This window comes from Colossoma macropomum, unplaced genomic scaffold (genome assembly GCF_904425465.1).
Source record: "Colossoma macropomum unplaced genomic scaffold, Colossoma_macropomum, whole genome shotgun sequence".
Classification (NCBI taxonomy): domain Eukaryota; kingdom Metazoa; phylum Chordata; class Actinopteri; order Characiformes; family Serrasalmidae; genus Colossoma; species Colossoma macropomum.
Genome location: NW_023495907.1, coordinates 51,899 through 66,309, shown reverse-complemented (window position 1 = coordinate 66,309; position 14,411 = coordinate 51,899). Strand labels below are relative to the sequence as shown.

At 38.9% G+C, this 14,411-nt stretch overlaps 1 long non-coding RNA gene across 1 annotated transcript; it reads left to right on the top strand.

The window, feature by feature from the left end:
* Positions 1–5,405: 5,405 nt before the first annotated feature.
* On the top strand, positions 5,406–6,046 carry LOC118803484. Its single transcript, XR_005006865.1, has 2 exons — positions 5,406–5,487; positions 5,594–6,046. It is a non-coding gene; the product is annotated as an uncharacterized LOC118803484 (long non-coding RNA).
* Positions 6,047–14,411: the final 8,365 nt, after the last annotated feature.

Below are 14,411 nucleotides of genomic sequence, written 5' to 3'. Positions count from 1 at the left end.
CGACTGGGACATGAGAGGAACCGTTTACAGTTTGTGTTTGTTTGTGTAAAAATGTGGACAAACAGATCTGGTGACGCTCTGTCGTCGAAAACTCATCAGTCTTCTTTAAATCTAGTCTGTTAATCAAAGCCAGTGTATCTGTGATCTTAAAGTACACAGTAAAACTTAGATTGGTACTTTATATTCAGCAGGTTTTGTTTGGTTTGTTTGTTGTTTTGGCCGAGGCCTTTCCTGACGTCTGCTGCTGGTGTGAGAATCCACTGTTTGTACTCATATATTAGTACAATAACACAGCTTTAAACATAATAGTTCAGACTAGAGTTTGATTCTCCACACCCACTTCACTGTTACACCTCACTCTTCTCATATTGTTACGGCCTGATAAAGATCGGGTCGCAGCACAGGAACAAGTTCCAATTTGAACAAATGGTTCTATTTAGCAGTTCAGGCAGTCTAAACGTCTACACAGTCTACACACAGTAGACAGTCTAAACCCTACAACACATTCTAGTGTAGAAAAACTGTTACCAGTGTAACCTGGTGGAATTGTATCATGCCTTATAAAGCCTTTATTAAAAAACATACTGCTACTTTTACAAAGTTGTGTGAAAAATACAGACATACAGTGGAGAGAAACTCAACCATGACCTGATATAACTTCACTGAGACACAGACACAAACATACTGCAGTACAGAGGGGGAACAAGTCACTAAGTTACAAGTAACAAGTCTTGACACTCAAGTTCTGAGTCAAGATAGTTGGGTCTCCATTCAAGTCCCGAGTCAGTACAGGCGAGTCTCAAGTCGAGTCCCAAGTCAATAGTCCTAATCTTCGAGTCCTAAACAAGTCAGTCTGCATTCTTCACTAATTTAAAGCCATAACACTGAATGAAGGTAACAGTGCTGTAGCCTTGTAATGACAGCATGTTAGTGGTTTATGACTGTATATTAATATTACATTACATTTTTTACCCTTCCTACAAAATCCATGATGGACAGATAACAGCACTCTTAAAAAGGTTGGTTCTTCAAGGGTTAGAAAGTGTTTCTAAAAACACTCAAAGAACCCTTCGCATGGTTAAAGTGCTCTTTGCATCATGGAGGGTTCTTAACAATGTGCTGTAGATGGTTCGATATAGAACCTTTTTGAAAAGCGTTCTATATAGAACCTAAAGGGTTCTTCTATTGTTACCATGTCAAGCAATAGGAGAGCCCTTTTCAAAAAGGTTCTGTATAGAACCATCTACAGAACATTCTCCGTCAATCTACAGAACCATTTCATGATGCTTTAAACCCTGATAATGCAAAGTGTTCTTCTAGTGTTCGTGGTTCTTTTTAGAACCATTTTCTTTACCAAAGAACCTCTGAAGAACCCCTTTCTTACAGACTATGTGACAGACTTACTGGTACACACAGAGTAGTATTTTGGGGGAACACCGGATTAAAATAAAAACTATCTCAGCACTGAAAGCCGACTAAAAACAACGGTGTTTGAATTGAATTTAAACGACAACGGAAACCAAAACGCGGCTGACAAAGTGACAGAACAGACGTAAAAGATGGTGAACGTACGAAGCTGAATTTTCCGTTCCACCTTAAATGGTGCAGCAGTTACATTCCGGCACCATCTGCACCATTTAAGGTGGACCCACAAGTTCCAGTACGAAGCTGGTGAATAAGTGAACTTCAGCCTCGTGGTGAACGTTTCGCTTGTTTTACCTGCAGAAGCTGTTAAAATCAGCCACACAGAGAGACGCTGGGTTTCTTTTGTTATTTTGTTTTGTGCCATGAGGTAAACGGTCAGTTCACCTGGTCAGTTTCTTATGGAGGTACAGTTGAACTCTAAACGCTTCACTTGTCTTCTGAAATAAAATAAACTGAGCATAAGCTCAGCAGTTTGTTCAGTTTACAGTAGAAAACGAATCCATTCACATGATCAGTAACCGACTGTGTAGCCGTCTGTGTTTGTAGTGACTCTCGTCGTTTCTTCTACTTTCCCGAGTCTTTTAGAGTCTGAAGTCTGAGTCGTTGGTGTACAAGTTAAAGTCGAGTTGCGAGTCTGTCTTGATGTTTTCAAGTCTAAAGTCATCAAATTTGTGACTGGAGTCGGATTCAAGTCCGAGTCATATGACTCGAGTCCACACCTCTGCTACAGTACTACTGAAACTTAGACAAATAAGATAATAATAATAATAATAATAATAATAATATTGCTAGTGTGATATATCTATATATCCATAGACATACAGATCTAAAATCACATTAAGTTTATTAAAACCCATCATACAAGCACACTACAACCTTTAGTTTGGTGAGATCTGCCTTAGTTCAGGGGTTCTCCACCTTATCCACCCCGAGGCCCACCTGTGTATAACTATAAAGCATAGCGGCCCACAGAACAACTAAAACCAACATTTTAATTGTTTTTTTCTTAATTGCTCACAAAGAAAACCTGTGAATTTCACTTCAATCACAGAAACCAAAATATGCAGTTATAACATGTTAATAAACATTTGCTGAGATGTCAAAAAGGGGGAGAAGAAAAAAAGGAGGTGTAGATGTGGATGTGGACTGTGATTTAGAGCTGCAGTCCATCGCGATTTCACTAAAATACTCTTGTGGCTCCCACAGGAGTCACTGTTTAGTCTGGAGTGTCTTTAGTTTGGAGGGTTTTAGCGCCTCATTTGAAATAATCCTCACTCCACCCAGTGGGCTTTTAGATTAGCGTCGCCATAATCAGCGATAATAAACCTTAATCTCTGCTTCTTTATCGTTCGTTTATCAGTTTGAGTTTAACTACTCAGGTCGCTGATGTTCAGCCAGAAATCGAAATGCAGATCTTCGCTGTTTTAAGGCTCGTCTGTCGGTTTTAACAGCAGCCCCGTTTTTTTGGGACGTGTTGTTCAAAATGGGCACATATTTTTCAGAAAACAATAAAACTTCTCAGTTCCAACATTTGAAATGTTGTCTTTGTAGTATTTTCCTTTAAAAATATGATTTACATGATTTACATTTCATTGCATTCTATTTTATTTACGTTCTGCGCAGCGTCCCAACTTTTTTGGAAATGGGGTTGTATGTTAAAAAGTGAAATACTGTTTTAGTGCATCTTAAAACATTGTTTTCTTTTCAGGTCAGTTGGATTCATGGATGCATTCATGAAAGAGGAGCTGAGTGAATGGAAAGCTGAGGATCTTAATCTGAAGTCTGAGTGTAAGTAACCAGTATGAGATGGATTTAAGGGTTTATCACGTTATGATGAAATGAATAGATGAGCCTTTTGGCAATGTAAGCTCTTTGAAAGATATTGGAGTTTAATCCAACCACTTAAAAGGGAACTCCACTGATTTTTTTTTTTCCAAAATTTCTACATGATTCCGTTGTTAATTCTGTAAACAAAGTCATTCAGAGTGGTTTGGTGTTCTGGGGAAACTTACTGAGTCTGGGATGAACTCTAGTGATAGCACAGACAGGGCAGGCAAGGAAAGTGTAAGAGTGTTTTTAGCTACACTCACAGTTAGCCATGCTTTTCTCTTGAACTTCTCTGGATTGAAGGAGCAGTTTTTGTCCTTTCCAGACTGAATGATGTTGAAATGCTCTGGCTGGTGTGTCCCAAACGTTTAATCTCTAATTTCTGCCGTAATAACTGGAACCAAATTTAACTTTCATTATATTTTGACTGATTATAGTGCCCTGCTATTAGGAACAGCTACCACAACTGATGAGAAACAATGGCTAGCTGATTAGCAACACCCACACCGTAAACAATGTTACTAAATGTCTGGATGTATGTAAATGTACTACTTTCTGTTGGCTGCTCTCAGCATAGGGCCAACGTGATCGCCCCCACAGCTGGTTACTGAAAGCGTGTTGAACATGTGCAGAGTGTTTTTAACTGCTCACTTGGTTAGACGAGCGCTGACGGCCCCACGCTCACCAAACCAAGACTGACAGGAGAAATAGGGAGCCTACTGGCCTTTACACAGCAGGTACAGGAAGATATTTGGAATGTATCGACAGACCCACCATAGTCATATAATAAACTGCGCCACAATGTTAATTACTAAGAAAAAAAATATATAAGTTGTTATTCTGAATTATTAATCATGTCATGCTCCACAGCGACACACTGGGCCAGGCCCCACAGCCCCCAATGTAGAGGCGCCACTGGAGCAGTGGTTCCCAACTTTGATCCTGAGTAGCCCTGCCTATTTGTGTCTTCCTGCTTCGACAGACCCACTTCAGCTCAGGAAATCCCTGTTTATTAACTAATTAGCTGATTGAAGTTCGTTACAGCAGAGAAAACACTGAAATAAGGCGTCCTTTACAACACAGTCCTCCACTGATATCAGGACTATTGGCAAGAAAGCAAATACTGTACTTCTCTGACGAACACTGTGTTCTTATCAGTGTTTGTATCACAGCGATTACGTTATGCTGTAATTTTGTAGTTTATAATTTAAGACGGTACGTGAGTGTGTGACACACACAGACTGACTTTCCATTCGTTTTTCCCCTCCTTTCTCTGTTTGTCATCCACTTCATGAAAATGTATGACAGTCAAATGATAATGTGGTCATCCTGAACAACACTACCCATGATGCAGTGTTCTGTAGGTGTTTTAAAGTCTGGGATACCGTCAGAATGAAATTACAGAAGGAAGTGTTGGAGCATATGGCTACACTGCAATGACAACATTTCTAAAGCTCTGCTTACTTCATGGTGCATTTATAATCTTTAATATGTGTTTATTACTGTTTACACGCTTAATCATCAATGACAGAACTGCTGTGGCTAATGGGGCTTTGGGCCTGATAGAGATATTAGAATCTGATCATCTTAATAAGAGAATCCACGTTTGAAGTACTGTGAACATAATTCTCTACAGACGATCAGCTACTAAAACCAATATCAGGCCCATAATTCCATTCTAACATTTGTTGACAAACAGTATATCAGCCACTGATCTCATGTAACCCTAATAATTTTCACATTAGCATTCGGTTGATATGATTTTAAACCATCTATATTGGCATTCGTAATGAAATGCATAACCTCAACCAGCACTTCTGCTAAAGCACCCTTTCATCTCTTTCTCTCTTTTGAATCTGTCTTAGTTGAAGAGATTGATAAGCAGAGCGTCCTTATATTGGACGATGCTCCCACTGGCAGCGCTGGGTCCTGTAATAGGTCTGAGGCTGAAGTTAAAGTAGAATGAGGTAAGGTGGCCGAATTCACGTGGAGTGAACCTGTTTTAAATGTACGACTGCTGGGTGTAATATTGGTCATCTGTTTGCCCACGTCAGTGTCACTGCAGTGCTGAGAGTGACCCACCACCCAAATAGTACCTGCTCTGTGAGGGTCCATGGGGGTCCTCACCACTGAAGAACAGGGTAACACAGTATCAGAGAAACAGATGGACTACAGTCTGTAACTGTAGAACTACAGAGTGAAACTATATGGTCAGTGGAGCTGATAAGATGGACAGTAAGTGTAGAAACATGGAGGTGGACTTGTGTGTGTGTTTGTGTAAAAACACAATGTTCTGCCACTATAAAATAACTGATGCTGTGTTTGTTTGTATTCACCACAGGTTGGTTCTAATATGGTGGAGTTCCTGTCTCAGACAAAAGTCAGCAGACCTGATCCATTAGTTTCAGCTGTAGCAGATGATCCGTCTTTTGCCGTCTTTAACAGACGAGCTGTGGAGCAGAGCGGACGTGTTGGAGCGGCTGACGTCTGTTTCAAGGCATTCTTTGTACGTTGTAATGTTGAAATTGTAACTGGGAATCCAGTGCTGACAAATGTTTGTCATTCTTAAATGCACTGCTGGTGTTTGCAGTTATCAGAAGTGTTAATTGTGATATTTTACTGATGTTAATTGTAAAATGGATGGTAAATAACATTTGAATATGAATATATAATTATTATTTATACATTGTTTTATATATGCAGTATTTCCCATGTTACACTCAGTGGATTTTATGTAATTAATATGCTCTGTATATAAATATATAAATAAATCACTACATTTTGGTGGTTAAAAGTGATGTTTCATTTTTATGAATAGTTATTCAAATTTAGCAACCGAAGAAAACAACCCAGCCTTTGGTTCATTTAACCCAGCAATACAGTAAAAAGTACACAGCTGTTGGGTGAATTGCTTGACCCAAAAAGCTGAGTCAGAATAATAACCCAAGATGCTGGGTCAGTCCTACCCAGTGCTGTTTGTCCAATATTGACCCAGCACTGGGTTATGAAAATGACTCCATCTTTTTTATTGTAACACACGTCACACAGATCTAAAATCACTTACAGTGTACAGAGGGACATATTACAAACTACAGACTTTGGTTTGGCAAGGCTCGCCTCGATTGAATTGTCAAAAAATATTTCACTAAAATACGACCAAAGCAAAACTACAGCGTTTTGGGTTTTCTCTGTTCACTACTGAGTCATTTTAGATCCGTATTAGGCTCAGTCCAACACTCAGTCATCAGAGCCCGGGGTCAGTACACAAGTAAACAAGGACAAAACAGAAAAAGGGTCAAAACATGAGATATTACAGAACAAGAAGAAGGAACATGGCTGATAAATGCACTGTGGAAACTACAAGACTTCAAAAGTCAGTAGACCAAACAATCAGGAAGACAGTACTGTGCAGAAGCCACAGACATTTAGACAAAAGGTTCAAAATCATTTGTCTTGGCTGTGAGTGTGTTTTTGCTTGGTGAAACACCCTGTAACTGTAGAATAAATACACTGATACAGTAAATATGTGACTAGGATTCCTTATATTTAATATTTTTAAATATTAAATATATATTAAACATATTTCTTGGCATTTTCATCTTGTTTTAGGTATTTTATTATGTAAAATTATCTCCCTATTGGCAGATCATGTTTAAGGAAATAATGCTTGAAACAAGCAAAAGTATGAGCCGGTTTAGTGAGAGAATTTTAAACATATATTAAAAATGTCTGTATATTTAGGAAGAGATTATTGAATCAACACATACAGTTTATCTCATTTGTATTTTTCATGGGGGGCTTAGGTGGCTGCCTACCTTTCCCTAGAGCAGAGACTGCTCCAGAGAAAACGTTTGAAGAAGGCTGTGAAGTTTTACCCGTTTCCTAAATCAAAGACACAACAGAAGAAGTGCAGGATGTGGATCAAACAGTGTGGAACACCGTATTATCAGTTAAACCTGAGGAAAAAACACTGAGCATGACTGGTGTGTGGCTGCGTCAGATAACCAGCACGTCTGTCTGGCTTTCAAGTGTTCTTCATTAACTCTCTGGATTTAGTGTCATATGTAGCAGAAATAAACAATAAGATTAAATTAACATGAAGGAGCCCACAGGCCGTCTACTAGCCTACTGTACAAGTGTGTGTTACAGAATGTGTCAGAGTGTAAGTGTACTAGAGCTACAGTACTACATTAGTGTTTATGGGCACAGCATGGCCTTTCATATGTTGTAGAATATTGCCTGGGGTGGCCTTAGTTATGGCAACATGAGAATAAGAACTCCATTCAGGTTCAGGTGAAGAAGAACAGCGCAAGAACTGAGAGTCTCCACCAGAGCAGGTTTAAGGGGAGTCTGGTCACTTCTTACTTTTCCCATTGTATCAAAAAACATTACTGCTGAACACTAGAGGGCGCCCACGGAGGGAATCTTGAATAAATAGGGGATGTTGGCACTAAATGGCTAAATAAATAAATACATAAACTTATTTTAACCGTTTGTGCTGGACCTTCCTTTATTTTTGGTAAGTATTAGAATGTAGCACATGAAAAATCAAAGGAAACCCACCTATTTCTATTTTTCTAGAGAAAACAGGAAAACAGGGTCTTTTTTCTCCCGACTCAGCAACGATACTTCTTTTAACTAAAAGTGTAATGACTTCCTTACTAGAAAACACAGCATCGACCAGCATATGTGTGTTTTGATGCTGGTATGCTGGTCCACCATCATGACCAAGATGGTCATAACCAGCTAAAACTAGCACCAGAGAAGCTTAAACCAGTTTAAACCAGCATGCTGGTCTGTGCTGTGTTTTTCCTCAGGGTTTGTAAAAGCTCTTAGTGTGTAGAAAATGATCACGAAGAGTCAAGTAGATTTCTTTATTTTGACTTTTGCTCCCATATATGTACTTATGTAGTGTAAACAATACATTAAAACAGTACATCGAAACCTGTTTTGCACACATTGCTGATATTTTCCTGTGATCACTCAGTTGTTTTATTTCTGTTTCATAAACCAGAGAGTTCTGGTTACCTAACTGTCCACATCAGGACACTTTGGTCTGCAGTGACATTAAAGATCAATAACTGAGTTTAGCTTGAGCTCAGATAGAAACACAATAAAGACTCTCATTAAAAGACAAATCAGTCACTTCAGCTTCATATTCAGACAAATACGCACCATATAAACCCCCAAACACAGTACAGAGAGGCGGATTTAGTGTGACTCCAGACTGGATTAAGGCAGGACTGCAGTTAAACTGTCAAACATTTACCCAAAACAATCACTGAGCAACAGTTTAACTTCAGGTTCAAGTTTAAAGATCCTGTTTAGATTAAAAAGTACATTAACCTTCATACAAAACCAGAGACACAAAGAATTACCCACTGGATAATACAAAAACAAACAAACAAACAAAACACATCATCAAAACAACAGTAAATTCACAGGACAAGGCCACAGCTCTGAACATGTGATAGACAATACACACAAAATACATAAGAATACAAGTAAAACAGCAATAAATAAATAAATAAATAAAGTAAAAATAAATCAGATGAATCTTATTATTTCATATTGTTTCATATTCAAAACTTTACAAATCCTTAACATTTTGATTGTTTTTGCATTTTTAACTTTGTTTAAAAGATTTAAGTAATGATTAAATTCTAATTTGAAAAAGATAAATTTTAGTTTCACATTTGACCGTCTGCTTTTATATATGTAATATTTACAATAATATCTGAGAAGACTAGAAAAGAAAGATTTGCCAATTGTGCTCTCTCGGACTCCCGGCTACGGACGGCTGTAGCAGTAAATTAAAGAGACAGTGGCCACATTTCACCTCAGTCAATCACGTTGACCTGCCGTCTCCAGAAGCAGTAAGAAAGTGCTGAAATTTGATAGATCTACCAACATGCACTGTGTGATCGACGTATCGGGCACCTCTGCTGTGTAGCTGACAGTAATGTTGATGCAAAGTTACAGTGATTATTATAATATAGAATTATTATAGTGATGGTTAAAGTGATGAGAACTTCAGTTCACTTTAATCTGAGCACTTCATCAGTTTCAGTCAATCTAACCTCAGATTAAGGGATGAGGATGATGATGATTTGCTAATACTTTATTGAGGAGCAGAGTTCATAAGGCCTCATGACAGCTGACATAACCCACATGAACATTTATTTCAGTTGTCATTTCACCCAAAAAACTGTAACGACACCCCAATGTCTGAAATACACAGTGCCACCTGTCATGGGTGTTATGATGATGTTGAGACTGGACCTGAGCAGGGGCCTGGGGGGGAGGAGGAACAGAGATGGAAGGAGAGAGAGGGATGAAGTGAGGAAAAAGGCAAGAAGAAGGTGAGGACATTGAAATACGGACCTCCAACTGCTCCCTGTGCTGTTCAGCCTCCTGAAGCAGGTCCAGCCTGTGGAGGAGAGCCTGGATGACATCATCACATCAGACTGAAGCCCAGAGACGCGAGAAGGTGATTTAAGTTGAGGTGCTGATATGTTAAGTAGTGTATATGTGACCTGAACTCTGACGTTACGCTCTTTTCTATGTTTTTATATCAGAACGAGTCAAGCAGTGCTATAATGATAAAGGATACCTATAACTGACACATCAAACCCCTGACGCACATCCTCTCTCTGCTCTCTCATTCTGGATGAACTTTATGGAAATGAGCTGAGTGGTGACCAATCAGACTGTTGATATGTGTTACAGCCTCAGTCACACACTGAGATTTAACACTGGACCACACAGAGCAGGAGATGTAACGACTGATAGATCATCATCAATACATCATTTAAAAGTTACAATAATACCATAAGGCTGCTTTGACCTCTGACAACAACACGTTTTAGAATGAACTTTTGGTTTGGAAATGGTGGGGAAAAAAATCAAAAATCTAATTTTCAGACATTCGTTATTATTTACTAAAATGATTTTTACCCTTAACCCCTTACATGACTGATATTTTGGACTGTAATGGTTTGTCTCTGCCTCATTATGTATTTATCAGCAAATTTCACTCAACAACATCAGGAAGGGATGATTAAGGTTTGTAATGCTGCCAGCTCTTCTGCATTTAATCAGAAACCCACTGAAATATTACAACAGGCCGTATTCATTATCTGCACTCTTAGTACATGACTTACTCATTTCTGATGAGAAGATGATAATAAATTCATCCGTTATGTTATTCATAGCAGGATTTTTGGTGATTACAGTGTGGAACTAGAAGCAAAGGTTATGAGGTGAATGTTATACCATTGAAAAAGGCCTTTTCTTATCATTAATCTTCTCCTATAACACCTAAAGAACCAGCTAAAGAAACACATTTAAACGGCAGATGTTAATCTAGCTATGATTATGGGTCAATACCATATCCACGTCTGTGAATAAGAGCATCACCCCCTCCTTTGCCTTCTTTCTGAATGATTTTGTTGGGTATTTCAGTTCACTAGAATGTATTAGGCCTAATAATAAAACTGATAAACTATTTAGAAAAATGTCCCAATTCCTGGAAATATGAGTGTTAAAAGCCTCTGTCAGTCATCGTCTGCATATGTTGCTTGTTTAAAAATTGTGAATCCCTCTTTATTGTAACACATTTATTTCCATTTATTTGTTTGTTTGTTTGTTTGTTTATCCCTCTTGTTTTGTTTGTATCTGTCTCTGTATGTGACAGTAAATGACGTTGAGGTTCTTGTTCATTCATACGTCCCTGACTTGTTATTATAAATGATGATTTAAAGGTAAGAATAAAAAATGTACACAGTGAAATGAGAAGATCAGGAACTATGATGAAATATAATAATCATAGTTCGTTCTCTGTTTCACCACGACTAAAGCCCTGTTAGTGTTATGTGAGGAGGTGGGTAATACTGGCGTTTCTCAGTGGGCACTGCTGAAAAACCCATAGAAACCATTAAGTGTTCCTGTTGGTTCCTGATGGTTTTATAATGTATTTTGGCTTTTTAATGAGTTGATATCACAGTGCAAATGATCCTAATGGTTTAACAGGTGACCAGTAGCTGATTCTAAATGCATTTGATGGTTTCCTAATGGGATCTAAAGGTGTTCTACAGGAAACCAGTGGTCTTTATTGGAAACCATTGAGCGTATTCCGATTATAAAGCAAAACTGTTAAGTTTCAATCCTAATGGTTTTTAATGGTCCTTTTCAGGATTCTGGAGCCTTTTACCTTCTGAAAACCGAGCTCAGATTATATTAATCCCGTGTGAGTCGGCATGTCGGTCAAACGCTGTGTTATCCTGAGAAAACAGAGCTTCTTAATTACTGAGACCCTCAAAGAAGCTCTTATTTGTGCTCTCTGACGAAGCTGAAGTCCAATTCTTCTTTGAACTTTTCCGTTCCACCTTAAATGGAGCAGCAGTTATTATAACGCTGAGGTGCCAGACTGCAACCGTGGCACCATTTAAGGTGGAACGGCAGAGTTCCAACAGGAAGCTGAATTGAGCTGGTTGTTCTCCGGGTCTAAAATCAGGCTGGTGTGTAAAGGTACTGTCCGGTCTCACCTGCACAGCTCAGAGTCTGACCTTATGGGTGGAGTCGACTTTTCCCTGAACTCCCAGTTTATGATGAGGATAACGCAGCTCTTCCCGGTGGGGCACAAGAAAATGAGCTTTCAGAGATTTGAGGAGGTCTCTGTGAGCAGGAGGAGGAGCGAAAGGGGAACATCCGCTGAATGTCCAGTAACGGGCCGGACTTTACTCAGGCGCTCTGAATGTGCTGCAGTGCTGGATAAATCAGTGAATAAGGATCTTTTCACATCATACAATAGAGAATTATCAATAACGTCTTACTGTGAACTGTAGTTCACTGTCCGAGCTCCGTCCAGCAGAGTTTAGAACAGAACAGAATAGAATAGAATAGAACAGAACAGAACAGAACAGAACAGAACAGAACAGAATAGAATAGAATAGAACAGAACAGAATAGAATAGAACAGAATAGAAAAGAATAGAAAAGAACAGAACAGAAAAGAACAGAACAGAATAGAATAGAATAGAACAGAACAGAATAGAACAGAACAGAATAGAACAGAATAGAATAGAATAGAACAGAACAGAACAGAATAGAATAGAACAGAATAGAATAGAACAGAACAGAATAGAAAAGAATAGAAAAGAACAGAACAGAATAGAACAGAAAAGAACAGAACAGAATAGAATAGAATAGAACAGAACAGAATAGAAAAGAATAGAAAAGAACAGAACAGAATAGAACAGAAAAGAACAGAACAGAATAGAATAGAACAGAACAGAACAGAACAGAAAAGAACAGAGCAGAATAGAATAGAATAGAACAGAACAGAACAGATTAGAACAGAAAAGAACAGAGCAGAATAGAATAGAATAGAACAGGACAGAACAGAAAAGAACAGAACAGAACAGAACAGAATAGAATAGAACAGAATAGAACAGAAAATAACAGAGCAGAATAGAATAGAATAGAACAGAACAGAACAGATTAGAACAGAAAAGAACAGAGCAGAATAGAATAGAATAGAACAGGACAGAACAGAAAAGAACAGAACAGAACAGAACAGAATATGAACATTTCCACTTCCGTTCACAGTGAAAAGCTCAGTGAAAGTCAGGAAAGTTTTTGTTCCCTCTGAAATTAAAGACTCACCTCCGGGTCCGAGAGTGGAGACGGACAGTCCGCACAGTCAGACCGCACAGACCGTCCTCCCTGCCCCCTCCATCACTTTCTACCATCCAGTCCGAGGAAACGTCACTGTGGACGACTTTCCGCTGAGAAAGTCTGCTTTTATCTTCCGCTAGATCAGCTCTGATCCTGAACTGATCCTGAACTGATCCTGACCTGATCCTGATCTGATCTGATCCTGAGCTGATCCTGAACTCATCCTGACCTGATCCTGAACTGATCCTGAACTGATCCTGATCTGATCCTGAACTGATCCTGACCTGATCCTGACCTGATCCTGATCTGATCCTGAACTGATCCTGAACTGATCCTGATCTGCTCACTATCACTATCGCTATCTCACCATCAGACACAGGGCCAGGACAGAGCACTGAAACTCAGAAAGACAGAGAAAACAGAACAAACCCAGCTTTTCCGCTCCTGATCCGCTACGGTTCAGTTGGAAAGGTCTTACCGCGCATGAAGTCACTGGAGCGCTGGAACTTATTGTTGAAGCGTTTTGTCGTGTTTTGAATGTAATTCCAGCTTTACTTCAGGAATGATGTACAGACTGAGCTGAACATCACTGCTCAGCCCCGATCAGGCGATTCAGACCATCACAGTATCATCAGTTTACTTTCACTGCTGGAGGTTTTTCTGATGGGGTAGTTTTCACAAATCAGGCAACAACCAACACTGCATGACTGTTGGTGGTGTGTATTACATCATGCTCTAAAGTTAAAACCACACATTTTCAGCTTTTTAGTGTAAAAGCTTTTTAGTCAATGACCGACAAATAATTCCAGCCTGCTTTCATCTCCTTACATGTGTATTACTGTGGCAACATGGGATAAATGATAGAAATATCCAGTTTGGTGTGCATGGTACTGGAAATAAACCAGTACAAAACAATAAAACATCACAAAATCCGTTTTCACAAATGAAGTAATATGTCCAAGTTAATTATAATCAATAAATATAGGTTATTGATAATGTTTGTGTATGAATTTAAACTCCAAAGTCTCGTTCCTGAGGAGTCAGAGCCGTATGGAGCAATCAAACATATCGAACGCTGCTCCGTTTAAGGTGGAACGGGGAATTAGAATGAGAAAGTAAGTTCAGTTAACATACAGATTTCACTGAACTGAGGATCTGACAGAGATGATCTGGCTCAGAATCGTCTGAAGGAAATTTACTTTATTTTATAAGCAGATTTAGGCTTCTCTGTTTCCACATAACCAACTCAAAGGCCATTCTCTTTACGCTGATAAAACACTTTCTATCATCTTTAATTGTATTATATTATCTTAGATTTCGCTGTTGTGGGAAGAAAACCTCGTATCTCCAAAATGGTGACTTTACAGGAGGAGGAAAAAACATACTGTACTTTTAATGTAAGTCAATGGAACCAGACTTTTTACCAAGTCATTCATACTTCAGATCAGCTTCAGCTCTGCTCCCCCGTTCACTGTGAGCAGA